The sequence below is a fragment of the Sinohyriopsis cumingii genome, chromosome 15 (genome assembly GCF_028554795.1).
Source record: "Sinohyriopsis cumingii isolate HCF-2022 chromosome 15, ASM2855479v2, whole genome shotgun sequence".
Lineage (NCBI taxonomy): Eukaryota > Metazoa > Mollusca > Bivalvia > Unionida > Unionidae > Sinohyriopsis > Sinohyriopsis cumingii.
The window spans coordinates 126,813,498-126,826,917 of NC_142975.1; the positions used below are offsets into that span (position 1 = coordinate 126,813,498).

Consider the following 13,420-nt stretch of genomic DNA (forward strand, 5'->3'; position numbering starts at 1 on the left):
CTTGTTTACAGATGTTTGTAACTAGAGTCAACACAAAAGTCGATTATGGTCCTTCACACTAACGATAGATATTTAAACTGTGTGTTGGGGGATAGGGTTATGAAGAAGTGGCGTAATTTGGGTGAGGGGCAGGATTAAGAAAAGGTAGCGAAACGAGAGTTTGGAGGATATGGTTAAAAAGAAGTGACGTTTTATGATTTGGGCTGCTTTAAAGAAACTCTGTAGTTCTTACACGAGAATTCAGTGCGGCTAGCTCAGGATACAGTGAGGCGCTGTTCTTTTCTCATTTAAGTGGCGTGAACTCCAGCTCCCAATCATATAATTTGCATATAAGATACAACCAAGCCTACGACGTCCATATCGTACGAGGGGTGTCACAGTCCATATCGCATTGCCTGATCATTTAATATCGTATGATGAGTGTGATACATTGCATCCTCTGATCAACATGATATCGTACGAGGGGAGGGGTGTGATGACCAGAACCATATCGCATCCCTTGACCCATATTATGTCGCATGAGGAGTGTAATGTCTAGAACCATGTCGCATCCTGCCACTGAATCGTTAGCCAGTTGTACATACTGTAGTGCAGTGTTGTTGTTGTTGTTGTTGTAGGGTTTAACGCCATTTTTCAGCACACGATAGGCTATACATGGCGGCCAGTATTAATGGCGGAGGAAGAACCCGGAAAACCCCAGAAAGAACCACCGACCCACGAGAAGCTACTGGCAAGCTTTCTCACATACCCACATTAGCCGAATCCGAGACTCGAACCAACGCAGACAGAGATGAGATGGCAGTGATCCGTAACGGAGAGCGCTTTAGACCACTCGGCCACTCGGAGCCCCTATAGTGCAGTGTCTTTGTTCATATAACTTAAACTTTCTGTGGGGTTTTTAAGTACTTTGGCATGTACCTACCGTAGCACTCATTTTGGAGTGAGACAAAAGACAACGAGTTTCGAAAGTGTGATTTATCTGGGTAAACCGTTTTCCCCTAAAATAACGTATTGTGTATATAATGCAACATATATTTTTAATGGCAATATTCATAGTTTACCTTATATGAAGCCTCGATGTACTACAGTGTTTAATTGGTATATGGTTAACCGGTATAACAGACCATTTCTGTTAAATATTGGTGGGGGGGATACTTTAGATTTTCTTGCCTCAAGAATTTTTTAAACCAATATCAAATATAAAATTTGTTCTTTTTATTATAATTAGAGAAAATATTTCACGCTGTTTCGGGACATACATTATTTTTAAATCTCAGGACATCCTAAAAAAAAAAAAAAAAGCACCGAAAATTGAATTGTAGGTCCCTTACATCAATGGTCGTACGATACTTATCTTAGTGGGCGTGATCTAAACCTAGTCTGACCCAAATTGAGCTCACAAATTTCACATAGTATGGAAGGTCACCGCCGCCAAAACAAAACAAAATAAAACAAAAAAGTAGCCTTAAAATGCACAAATAAGAGCTAAAAAAAACAACAAAAGTGCTTATAAAAATAAAAATATTAAAGCTCAGACTATAAGATCAATACTCAAATAAAACAAAAGAGAATTTTCTAGAAATGAAAGAATAAATATTTCGTTTACGATGCTATTGTTGGTACCTCAGCTGATATCGATGCTATTGTTCTTGTCCATTCGAGGGCCGATCTTGATGCAGACATCTGAGTGAGCGGTGGGGGCCTCGATTCACCTGTACTATGGCGCGTGGCAACAAATCGTCTGCTTCATTTAACAGCCTTGCAGTGTTAGTTAAATCATTTTGTTCTAATATTGTGCACTCTTGGCTCAATAAATATCATGTAGGGGCGCCCCCTGTTTCTTTCTTTTTTTTTTTTTTTCTCTTCATAAAGTTCATTATATCACTATCGTGTTTTTTTCATTCGTCAATAGTGTTTTTGCATGTGTATTGTATATGTGTGTCTCTTTAGTTTATTGTATCATTGTTTCATTTTATGTTAGCTTAACCAGCTAAATTTTGGTTTGTTTCGTTCTCTTTTGTCTATTTCTTTTGGCGTTCGCTTTTGTTCATTTATATTTTGTTTCTTTATTTTGACACATGTCTGGCTCGTTCGTGCATCCTTTGTTTCGTCAACTATCGATCCTATTATTTCAAATGCCGTTATTTCGTTTGGCGTTTGTTTGTTTCATTCGTATTTTCTTTTCTTTTTCTTTTGACATTTGTCTATTTCGTTTGTGTATCGTTTATTTTATTTTAGCATTGATCTTATTGCCTGAGCTTTAATATTTGCTTGATAAAACGCTTGTTTTATTTTAGCTTTACTTGATTTGAAAGTTACTTATCTAACTTTAATTTCATATTTTTGGCGGCGGTGGCTTTCCATAGCACAGCATTTCAACCGTTGAGGTCATATATAACGGAGTAAGTACAGTATGTTTCTTTGCGCTTGAAAATTGGTGAGAACTCTACTCCACAAGACCCTGTCTCTGGTATGAGATGTACGTCATGTTTGTAGGTATCCTCCAAAGTGTAAACGTAACGTCAGCTCTTGTGTTCTTCGTAGTATTGCTGGTAGTGCATTACATTACCAAAAGGACTGCTGGTGTTCCACCGTGTCCAACGCCGGTGCTGCCTGTTCTCGGCAGCCTCCTTCATCTTTTAGTCAATAATGATGCTCTGGAATATTTCCGCAAGCTTAGAGACAAATACGGCGACGTGTTCAGCTTATATATGGGTAGCCAGTTAATAATTGTAATCAATGGATACACCACAATTAAAGAAGCCCTGGTTCAAAACGGTCGTGTATTCTCAAACAGGCCTAAAAACTACTTGACGGAGGTGTTGACCGGAGATTATGGAATACTTTGTACATCCGGAGAAAAATGGAAGGAGCACCGTCGATTCGCGATGAATGCATTGCAAGAGCTCGGATTTGGGCGCTCATCTTTTGAACAGAACATCATGGAAGAAGCCAAAGAGCTGATAAATATCATTGAAGAACAAAACGGTCGACCATTTCAAATGAAAGGTATTGTAAATACATGTATGTCCAACATCATCTCTCAGATAGTGTTTGGAAAGAGATTCAAACACACAGACGCAAATTTTATGAAATTCTTGAACAAACTAGATGAAGCAGCTAGACTTGTGGCAAACACTAGTGTGCTTGTGAATTGCTTTCCTTTCCTTCAATATTTGCCCGGAGACCCCATGAAAATGAGACTATTAAAGAAATATCAAAGAGAGTTTGACCAATGGTATGAAGAAATGCTGAATGAGCATAAAAAGACGTACAAAGAAGGTGAAGCACGTGACTATATCGACTTCTACATTTCTGAAGCACGACGAAGAGAAAACAGTGGTACATCTTCAACTTTTACTGACACACAGCTTTACACAGTCATTAGGGATTTATTCGGTGGAGGAAGCGAAACTTCAGCTACAAGCATTATATGGGCTTTACTCCACTTTCTTCATTTTCCAGAGATCCAGAGGAAATGCTTTGAAGAGTTGGATCGCGTTGTTGGAAGAGACAGATTGCCCTCGCTGAAAGATAAAGATCACATGCCCTACCTGGAGGCCACAATTCTAGAGGTTTTGAGGGTCTACCCCGTGATTCCCTTACCTATGCCACATGCTGTATCACAGGACGTTATATTTCATGGATACCATATTCCACAGGGAACAACTATCATTGTAAATCTCGATTCTGTTCTTCGTGATCCTGTAATATTCAAACAGCCAGAGACGTTTCGTCCAGAGAGATATCTAGATGCTGACGGGCGATTAGACAAGCCTTTGGAGCACATAGCATTTTCTCTCGGAAGGCGCTTCTGTCCTGGAGAAAGTGTAGCTAAAATGGAGCTATTCCTCTTCCTAGCTGCACTAATTCAAAAATTCGAATTCCTACCGGTAGAGGGTAAACAGCTCCCAGAACTGAAAGGAATACTGGGAATTACTTTCTCCCCAGCACCGTTCTTGATCAGAGCTGTGAAACGGTTGTGACCGGGCAGAATGAGATCCGGACGAGTACTCATGTTGACTAAGCACAGTGTATCTTTAAATCTGAAGCAAATTACCTTTTTTTATTTACAAAAGGGATTTTATTGATAATTATAATTAATCATAAAATATCTCCATCCTGTCCTGACCTGTATTTTATTTGACGTGGCCAAAACAGTTTGGAGATAACTCCCTGTATTTTGAAGATTTCTATATTTAGTATTGAATATTGAGAATATAGTTGTTGTTTGTTTGCTTGTTTGTTGTTTTTTGTTATAGTAACACTGTATAGATATCGGCTATGTATTCATCCCTTTTCTTTCCTTTAAGTACTTACTTTATACATCATATTCATATATGCAAGTTATGTCAAAGACACTGTAGCTAATGTCTGTTTCTGTCAAGAAAACTTTGAGAACCGAGTTGTACGTTCAAAATATACTCACCTAGCTTTGACATAACATAGAGCTCTAAAGTCAACAGAAACGCGGTCATTTAACAAAAGAGTTAACGTTTAAATTCAAAATTACTTATCTGTATTTGATAACTCTATCTGACATCAGTAGTAATACATGAACCAGATCCATTCTCTTTGGATCAACAAACTTATTTTGCCATTACTAACTTTATATATTATGCTTTGTGTCGCTATTATGTGATAAAGGTTACACGCACACACACATATATATACAAGTGATACTACTCAATCAAATGAAATAAAAACTAAATCCCTGGAGTATAATTCCATCCCGCTTGCAAGGTAGTATATACGTATGTTTGTGCATAAGCAAACCGATTGTTTTGAATGTAGGGGTGTCATATAATAGAAGAAAACAATTTAAACAGGAGATTTATTTTATAACGGAAAAATAACTATATAGTGGAAAATATGCATGGAAAAGTGTTAAAAGAACATTTTACTTGTCTGAGCTACAACGAGAGATAAAAAAGAAAGATAACGAAATCATTCTCGATCATCGAACACTTAAAGTGGTGATAACTCATACGTCAAGAACTGAAAGTTCGTTGGAGATGATATCCTAGTTTCGATTCTGGAATAGCTGCTTCACATATGATCGACTAGTAAAAGAAGTTAGTAACACAGTAACATCTCCTTCACTACATGTTATTTACTCCACACCGATAGTAGCTGCTGTTCATCTTGTTTTTGTAATTCCTTGAATATATAAACTCATTTAAATCATTAAGGATCAAAACATTGCACACTGTGGTCATTGGGAAATTAAATGGCTACTCATCTGGTTTTTTTGGTTGACAAATGTGTTTTCAGTGTTGATGAAAAAGGCTTAAACGAAAAAGCCTGATCTGAACGGATGACTTATCATTTTCTGTGAAAATGGTAACGAGGGAACTGCATTACCTTTTGCCTCACATTTCTTGTAAACCAATGGTGTGTGCTAAAGGTTACCTTCTATGTCAAAACCTTGAGACGTTCAAGCCGATTTCATCAACACTCAAAACAAATTTATTTTCAAGCATGTTTGTTCACAATCTCTCTATTTATCTTTGTAAAAATCAGAATGCGATTTTTCTGGTTCGCATATCGATACTGAGGAATGTCTTCCTTTATGTACGCGTACGAACATAAACTGTGATATTACACCCCCCCCCCCCATTCTCGTTGGACAAATAGTGTGTAGCTTCTAGTCATCGACAAGTTTCTGTTGGATAGTAAACAAAACGTTGGTGCTTCATAGTATATTCAAACATGTCTATTCTATATCATATCAGAAAGAAGGTGCGAAACTGTAAGCGTGTATTAGATAATTGATCGAAGGATGTGTGTTCGATAGTATATCAAAACGTTTCTTGGATAGTATATCCCAATGTATGTGCTTGATAGCATATGAAAAGTGTGTGTTTGATAGCAACTAAAATGTAGGTGCTGAATATTATATTAAAAAGTTAGTATCGGGGAGTAGGTGTTGGATAGTAATCAGAAACTGTGTGTTAGATAGTATATCAAAAAGTGTGTGTTGGATGGTAATACAAAAATTAGGTGATGGATAGTAATCAAAAAGTGTGTTGAATAATATATCCAAAGTATGTACTGGATTTTGTCTGGATAGAATCTAAACAATTTTAACACTACATTTATAAAAGAAGTCTATACATCTGTCAATATGGAAACAGACAATAAAATTTATCAAGTTAACATTGCATTGCCGTAGAGAGATATGGTGTCCCCACATGTTAAACCTATGAACACTTTTAACACACGATTTTCCGCTGAGGTCAGCTTTAACAACGTAACAGTGTAACCCAGTTTGAGGTCAATCGTTTCTACCAATATTACCATTTACCCCCATGTTCAGTTCCCATCATATAATGTAAACATTTGACGTAATGTAGAATCCCTTAGAGAGCTCAAGTGCCGCATACTGCTACTACAACCACGTATAATCTTGTTTATGTATGTGTCCTTGTGTGTTAAATAGTATTGCTTAGGGCTTTCTAAAGTTTAAGCGATATACTAAGTCATTATTATTATTATTATTATTATTATTAATATTATTATCTCGGTGTTTGTTCGTTGCCCTCTCCTCAAGCATTTCAATATATCTAGAGAAAATAAAGTATCTCAAAAGAAATTATTTGGTTAGTTGTTTCATCTAAAACTAGTATAATGAAATGGAACTTAATTTTTGGTTTTGTCAGTTTGTCAGCTTAATGCTCCTTTGTTCATTCCCCAGAAAATGTACATGCAGTGGCAGAAAATGAGTTAGCTCACCTAAACATGAAATATGCTGACTATAAAATAATAATTTCCAGGTGATTTTAATTCCTATACTGGTACGGAGCCAGATTGTATCAAATATGATAGTACTATTGACCTACTTCAAGGATTTATTTATACATAAGACGAAGATATGTATGATTGGGCTAATCAAGATATAAGGGAGATAAATCACAATGGAGAAAAACTTCTACAACTATGCCAGATGACTGGATTGAGAACCGACAATGGTAGATGTGGATCAGATAAAGGGATAGGGAAATTTACATGTATCCATGGCACCTCGGCTTCAACAATATATTATGTTTTAGCTGACTTATGTGTTTTAAAAAATATATCATCCTTTGACATAGATGCTAGATTGGAATCGATACATATGCCCATTGTTGTTCCCTTGTCTACATGTGTAGAGCACAAGGCTTTAAGTGTCTCTGGGTGTAACCAAATAAATAAATACATATGGAACAAAATAGAAGGTCTATCATGTATCCAAAATTGCAAAGATCTATTATCTCAAAATATGGACAAGATTTTAAATGGTATAAACATAACAAACTGAATGAATGCGTTGAAAGAATTACTGATATTTACCATGATGCAGCAAGTACAATGAAGACAAGCAATATAAAGTAAAACCTAGCTGTGACATCTCAAAGAAGAACTGTTAACTGTCAGTCTTGGTTTGACACAGATTGCACAACCGCCAAAAGCAAAGCCTTACGGTATCTAAGACAGGACACATTAAAACGTACAGTCAATCACTTGAAGATCATAAATTTTATAGAAATATGTATAAATCTCTTACAAGATGCAAGAAAAATCAATATGAATTAAAATAAAAAGTAGCCTTTTATCTACATTATACTATAAAAATACACAACTCTTCTGGCGTCTAGTAAAGAACCCAATTACTGGTATGCAATATAGTATCACGTCTGCAACTTGGTATGAACATTTTCAGAATTATTTATTTTTTCCAGTTGTGTTGACCAGATACAGGAAAATGAAAACATTAAACTAATTTGTGAGATGTTAGACGGAACAATTACTGAAGAGGAGGTACCCTAGCATTAAATAAAATGAAAAATAGGAAAGCTGGGGGAATATATGCTTTATCCAGCGACTTCTTTATATGTACGGGTAACATAATAGCATCAATATTAACAATATTATCTAATAAACTATTTGATGTTGGATAATATCCAGAATATTGGTCAACGTCTGTCATCAAATTAATTTTGAAGAAAGGGGACGCACGTGAACTCTCCATTTGCAGAGGCATTAGTCTACTACCTGTATTGAACAAAGTGCTGACATCGATTTTAAACAATGGGATAAATTAATGACTGGAAGAAAACGAATTACTGGGCGAAGAGCAAGCAGGATTTAGAGCGTATGTATTCTACAGCAGATAATATATTTGTATTACATACATTAATCTTTAAATATCTGAGAAAACGTTGGGAAAGATTCTAAGCAGTATTTATTAACTATGAAAAAGCCTTTGATAGGATAGAGAGACGTTTACCGTACCAAAAGCTAGTTAGGGAAAATATTAGTGGAAAAATGTTAAGTATCATTAGTCAATTTATAATGATATAAAAGCATGTGTCAAATCCAATAATCTTATTACCGATGTGTTTAATTGTCTTTTGGGCGTACACCACAGTTATGTTTTATCGCCTTTACTCATTTCTTTATTTTTGAACGATTTGAAACCTTTTTTAGCTGAAGCAAACAGGAGAGTGTCGATATAACCCTTAGAACTAATTTTACTGCTGCATGCGGATAAATTGATTGTCTTTGCTGACACTGCTCACCAGTTGCAAAATATGCTCAATAGGCTGCATACATATTGCCTTAAGTGAAATTAAACGTGAATATGGAGGGGAAAAAACAACAAGAGTGGTTGTATTTCGCATTGGTGGCTGTCCCAGAAGTTAAGAAAAGGGCCACTATGGCCATACAGAGGTAAAGATTGAAACATATTATAATTATTTATGATGCATATTTTCTTCAAAAAACTCTTTTCATATGTGTCAGAGAACTCAGTCCTTGCTGGCGCTGAAGGCTATGTTTATTTTGAAGCAAAGTCTCTCAAACGTTGGTAGATTGTAACCATAACTGGATTGCTTCCTCTGTTTGAAGATAGCTCCCATCCTTAACTATGGGGCTGAAGTTTGGGGATTTTACGATGCCATTGATATTGAAAAAGCTCATTGGTCATTTTGAAAATATATCCTTGGTACATCTAAGTCTACTCCAAATGCATTCCTATATAACAAATTAGGAAGAATTAATATGCAGTGTATAAGATATAAAGGACTTTGAAATATTGGCTTAGAATACTAAAACTGCCGGAAGACAGATATCCTAAACAATGCTTCAATTTACAGTTAAGATGTGATTGTTGGGCTACCAACGTTAAAAAGCTTCTTTCTACATTTGGATTTGTCAATTTTTGGTGTACTCAGGCGTAAATGATGAATATACATTTCTTAGATTGTTCAGCCATATATGTGAAGATATTTTTTGGCAAAAGCTTTAGGATGCGATTAAGTCGATGGAAAGACTGCATTTCTGTAGGTCATTGGGAGCAGAATTCACTTGTCAAGGATGCCTAGAATTGTTGGAGACAGCGATTCTTGTTATATAATCACTATGCTTAGTGTTGGAACCTGCCAATCGGAGGTAACACGAGATGTGAAGTATTTGCTGTGAGGAAAGATTGTGTCAAATTTGTAACCGTAACATAGAAAATGAATTCCATTTTATTACTGCTTGTCTGCTATGTGGAGAAAAACAAAGAAAATATTTACCTACCTTTGTATATAAAATTCCACCCTAACACTTTAGGTCTTATATACAAATAATACTAGTACAATTCTGATGACTAATTTAGCCATAGTTACTATACAAGTCTTAATGATTAGATAAACTATTTTGTCAGTGACTCCTGCTACATATGATTCTAGATCAATATAAACAAAAATATGTTTTAGGGTTCCCCTTAAATTCGTGTCTGTGATTACTGTGTAATATATATACTTGCATCTCATTTAATTTGAAACATGCAATACTGATTACTTTCATGTGTATCGCTTCCAATAGATACGATGTTCTTTTGTTACGCACTAAAACATCTTATTGTATCGCATGATGTATGGATATATATATATATATATATATATATATATATATATATATATATATATATATATATATATATATATATATATATATATATATATATATATATATGTATATGTATATGTATATATATATATATACATATCACATACATTAACTAGGCCTGGCTTTTAAAGTGTTGGTATAAAAAATTGATATACTAATACTATTGGTATATCAAATTGTGATAAGCCAATGTCGCAAAAAATACGCATATATAAACATTCTTGCAACGGCGCCCTTGCAATTGTGTGCTGTCCACTCATGAATCATTAGTGACGTACGAAACTAACGCTAAACAGTATGAATAATCCTCGTTTTCTAGATGATTTTATTATAGTACACAATTTCATCGCAATCCTTACTGTTTTCCGTTCCCCCTCTCCTCTGATGCATATGGGACAGAATACGAAGAAATCTGGAGTGAGAGAGAAAAATAATTTGGACTGGATGAAAACCGAAAATTTAACTTACACCAAGTAAATTGCTTGAATATGTTTCGTCGTAAATGTATGTGTGCACTTTCCTTGGGATTTATCTAGTGTTTATATAATCAATGATAAAAAGTTGCAAACATAGCCGACATTATACGGTAAATTTCTCGGTTACGTGGTACACATACTGTGATGCATTAAATGTTTTGCTGTTGTTGCTGCTTCTTAAACTTATTATAATGTTGTAAAAATCGATTACTGTTAATTAAATATGAAAATGTCCAAGTCCCCCCACCCCTCTCTCTGGATCATCGTAGCAAGATACGGATGAAAATATATGAAAAGACGAACGCAGAGGATTTTCTCTTGTGTCATCTCACGACGTTAATGGACTTAGGAATGATAGTAAAAGTTAAGGCTAACCGACCAAAGGATGAGAGAGAGAGAGAGAGAGAGAGGCAAACAGACAGACAGACAGACAGAGAGACAGACAGACACAGAGAGCCAGAGAGACCAAAAGATGAGAGAGAGAGAGAGAGAGAGAGAGATTTATGGCCGGTCGCACTATTATTAAAGCAGAATAATGACTTAAATCAAATGCAAACATATTAAAATATTTTAATTACCTCTTGCTGGTTCGTCATTTCGCATAGTTTATATTCCACACTAATGTCTATCCGCCGGTACGTGAATGGCATAGCTAACGATGTGTTTGTAGTGCTCTACTTCTTTCATTAAAACCATCATTCATGTTTAAATCATAAGTGTGTCTGATATTGATTTAATCAATGTAAATAAAAATAGAATCTCAAGAAAAACAATGAACTTATCAATATGCAAACTCATCTCGTTGTGTGTGTGTGTGTACATATATATATATATATATATATATATATATATATATATATATATATATATATATATATATATATATATATATATATACTGTGAGAGAGAGAGAAAGAGAAGAGGCGGAAACAGATATTCTCAAAGTCTACAGTACAGTCATATTCGCATACGTGTAAAGTAATATACATAATTATTCAATTTGCAAAGTATTACTCATTAGCTTCAGTGCAAAATGTTTAAATTTTGTTGTTTTTATCACCTCATCAAATTTATTGCAAAGAAACTTGCAAATATTTCATAAGATAGATGTTCCTAATAGTATTTTTAGATGAAATTTCAGCCTTAATTTGCAGTATTTCAACATTATGAACTTCATCTTCAATTTTTCCATTGACACGTAAATAGCAAAATGAACTTGACCTATTGACATCTTGTTATTTGCTTGTAACTATACAGGTAAAAAGTTCCCCGGATCTGAACAGCGTGTACAATCGTTTCTTTTGTTGTTGTTGTTGTTGTTTCAACAATACGCAAGTATTTTTCACATTCTATATAACATATTTAATTCCTATAATTCTTTCAAGGGGTTGATCCATTTACCTCTTCTTGACACCCTGTCCAAGTTACAATTCATTACCCTATGCCTAGATTGCACAATAAATAAAATCAACATCACAAATATCCTGTCACGAAACCAAACCCCTATTTACATGTTTCCAAAATATTTTCTCACTACCATCAGGTGTCTTTAACATCATATAACATTTCCTCGGATATCTATAACTAGGAATAAGTAATAAATTTACACCAATATTTTACACATCTGATATAATTGTCCCCGTATATATATATATATATATATATATATATATATATATATATATATATATATATATATATATATATATATATATATATATATATATATATATATATATATATATATGTATATATATATGTATATATATATATATATATATGTGTATATATATATATATATATATATATATATATATATATATATATATATATATATATATATATATATATATATATATATATATATATATATAACGTCCACGTTCACCTCGAGCTACCGAATTCAGCATTTAGCAGTTCTGAATTCGCTCCGAATTCCAGCAGAAATATCAGAAATGTTTAAAAACATAAGTAAGATTGTTCTCATTTAGTGATTTTTCTGTATCGATTGTGAATCAACTCGTGAATCAAGTTTTGTACTTGTTATGTTAACTCGTTATCTGAATTGTTACCGTGCAACGAAAACAAACAGTTAAAGCTATGCGAGTATATACGATCTAATATAAAGATTTGATTTGAATACCTGTCAAAATTTGGGTTTATTAAACAACCCTTAGAAAAAATAAAAATAAATAAAGCACATACAGAAAGGGACTTTATAAAATAACAGATTATGTTGGTGTTTTTTCCTCCCTACTTCCTGCATGTATGCAGACCATAGACTACAATTGCACGAGAAACAGCATAGCACTACAGCAACCATAATAGGGTTATATAGTGTACCAATGTTGACTTTTATCGCCGTAAATAATTAACGAGTGATGCTCTATGCTTATTTTGTGGCCCTGTGTCGCATAATCTGTAAATGCTGCAAGCTATGATCATTTGTTTTTCTGTTCACAGGGAAGGTTTTATTCACGCTAGCCAGTTATTTAGATTGATTTGTTGTTTGTTTTTGGGGGTTGGGGGTCTCAAAAGATTACGGGACAAAAATGTAAATATCTTGTATCCTGCGCTAAATTCCTCTTTATGGGAAGGAAGGAATTAGCTCGCCTTCTCCATTTGTATTATCCCCTAGCACTGACGGCTGCCAAGGTTCCGCTTTACTAGCGGACTCACGACAGGTGGGAATTAATAATAATGACTAAATAAAGCAAATTTTTTTTGTTTTGGGGGGGTGTCTTTGAAGGGAACTTCATAGTGTACCTTGACGTGATGCAATTGAAAGTTTAGACGATGGAAACGAAGAATTAATCTCTCTTCCTCCCTGCTTCCCTTCCCCCCTTCTCAGGAATATTCATTAGGTTTTGATGTCGTTCTTTTATTTTCGTGCGTAACGAATTGCCACGAAATTAAATCCACCACAAAAATAATAGTGTAATATTGGGTGAGACAAGGTATCCCTATACAATATTTTTCCTGTTCCCTGGAAAACTTTCAATTGTCTT

The 13,420-nt window shown here is 34.6% G+C and overlaps 1 pseudogene; it reads left to right on the forward strand.

Moving 5' to 3' along the window:
- The first annotated feature begins 2,365 nt into the window (after positions 1–2,365).
- Positions 2,366–4,662, forward strand: LOC149782717 (cytochrome P450 2U1 pseudogene; annotated as a pseudogene).
- The last annotated feature ends 8,758 nt before the right edge of the window (positions 4,663–13,420 follow it).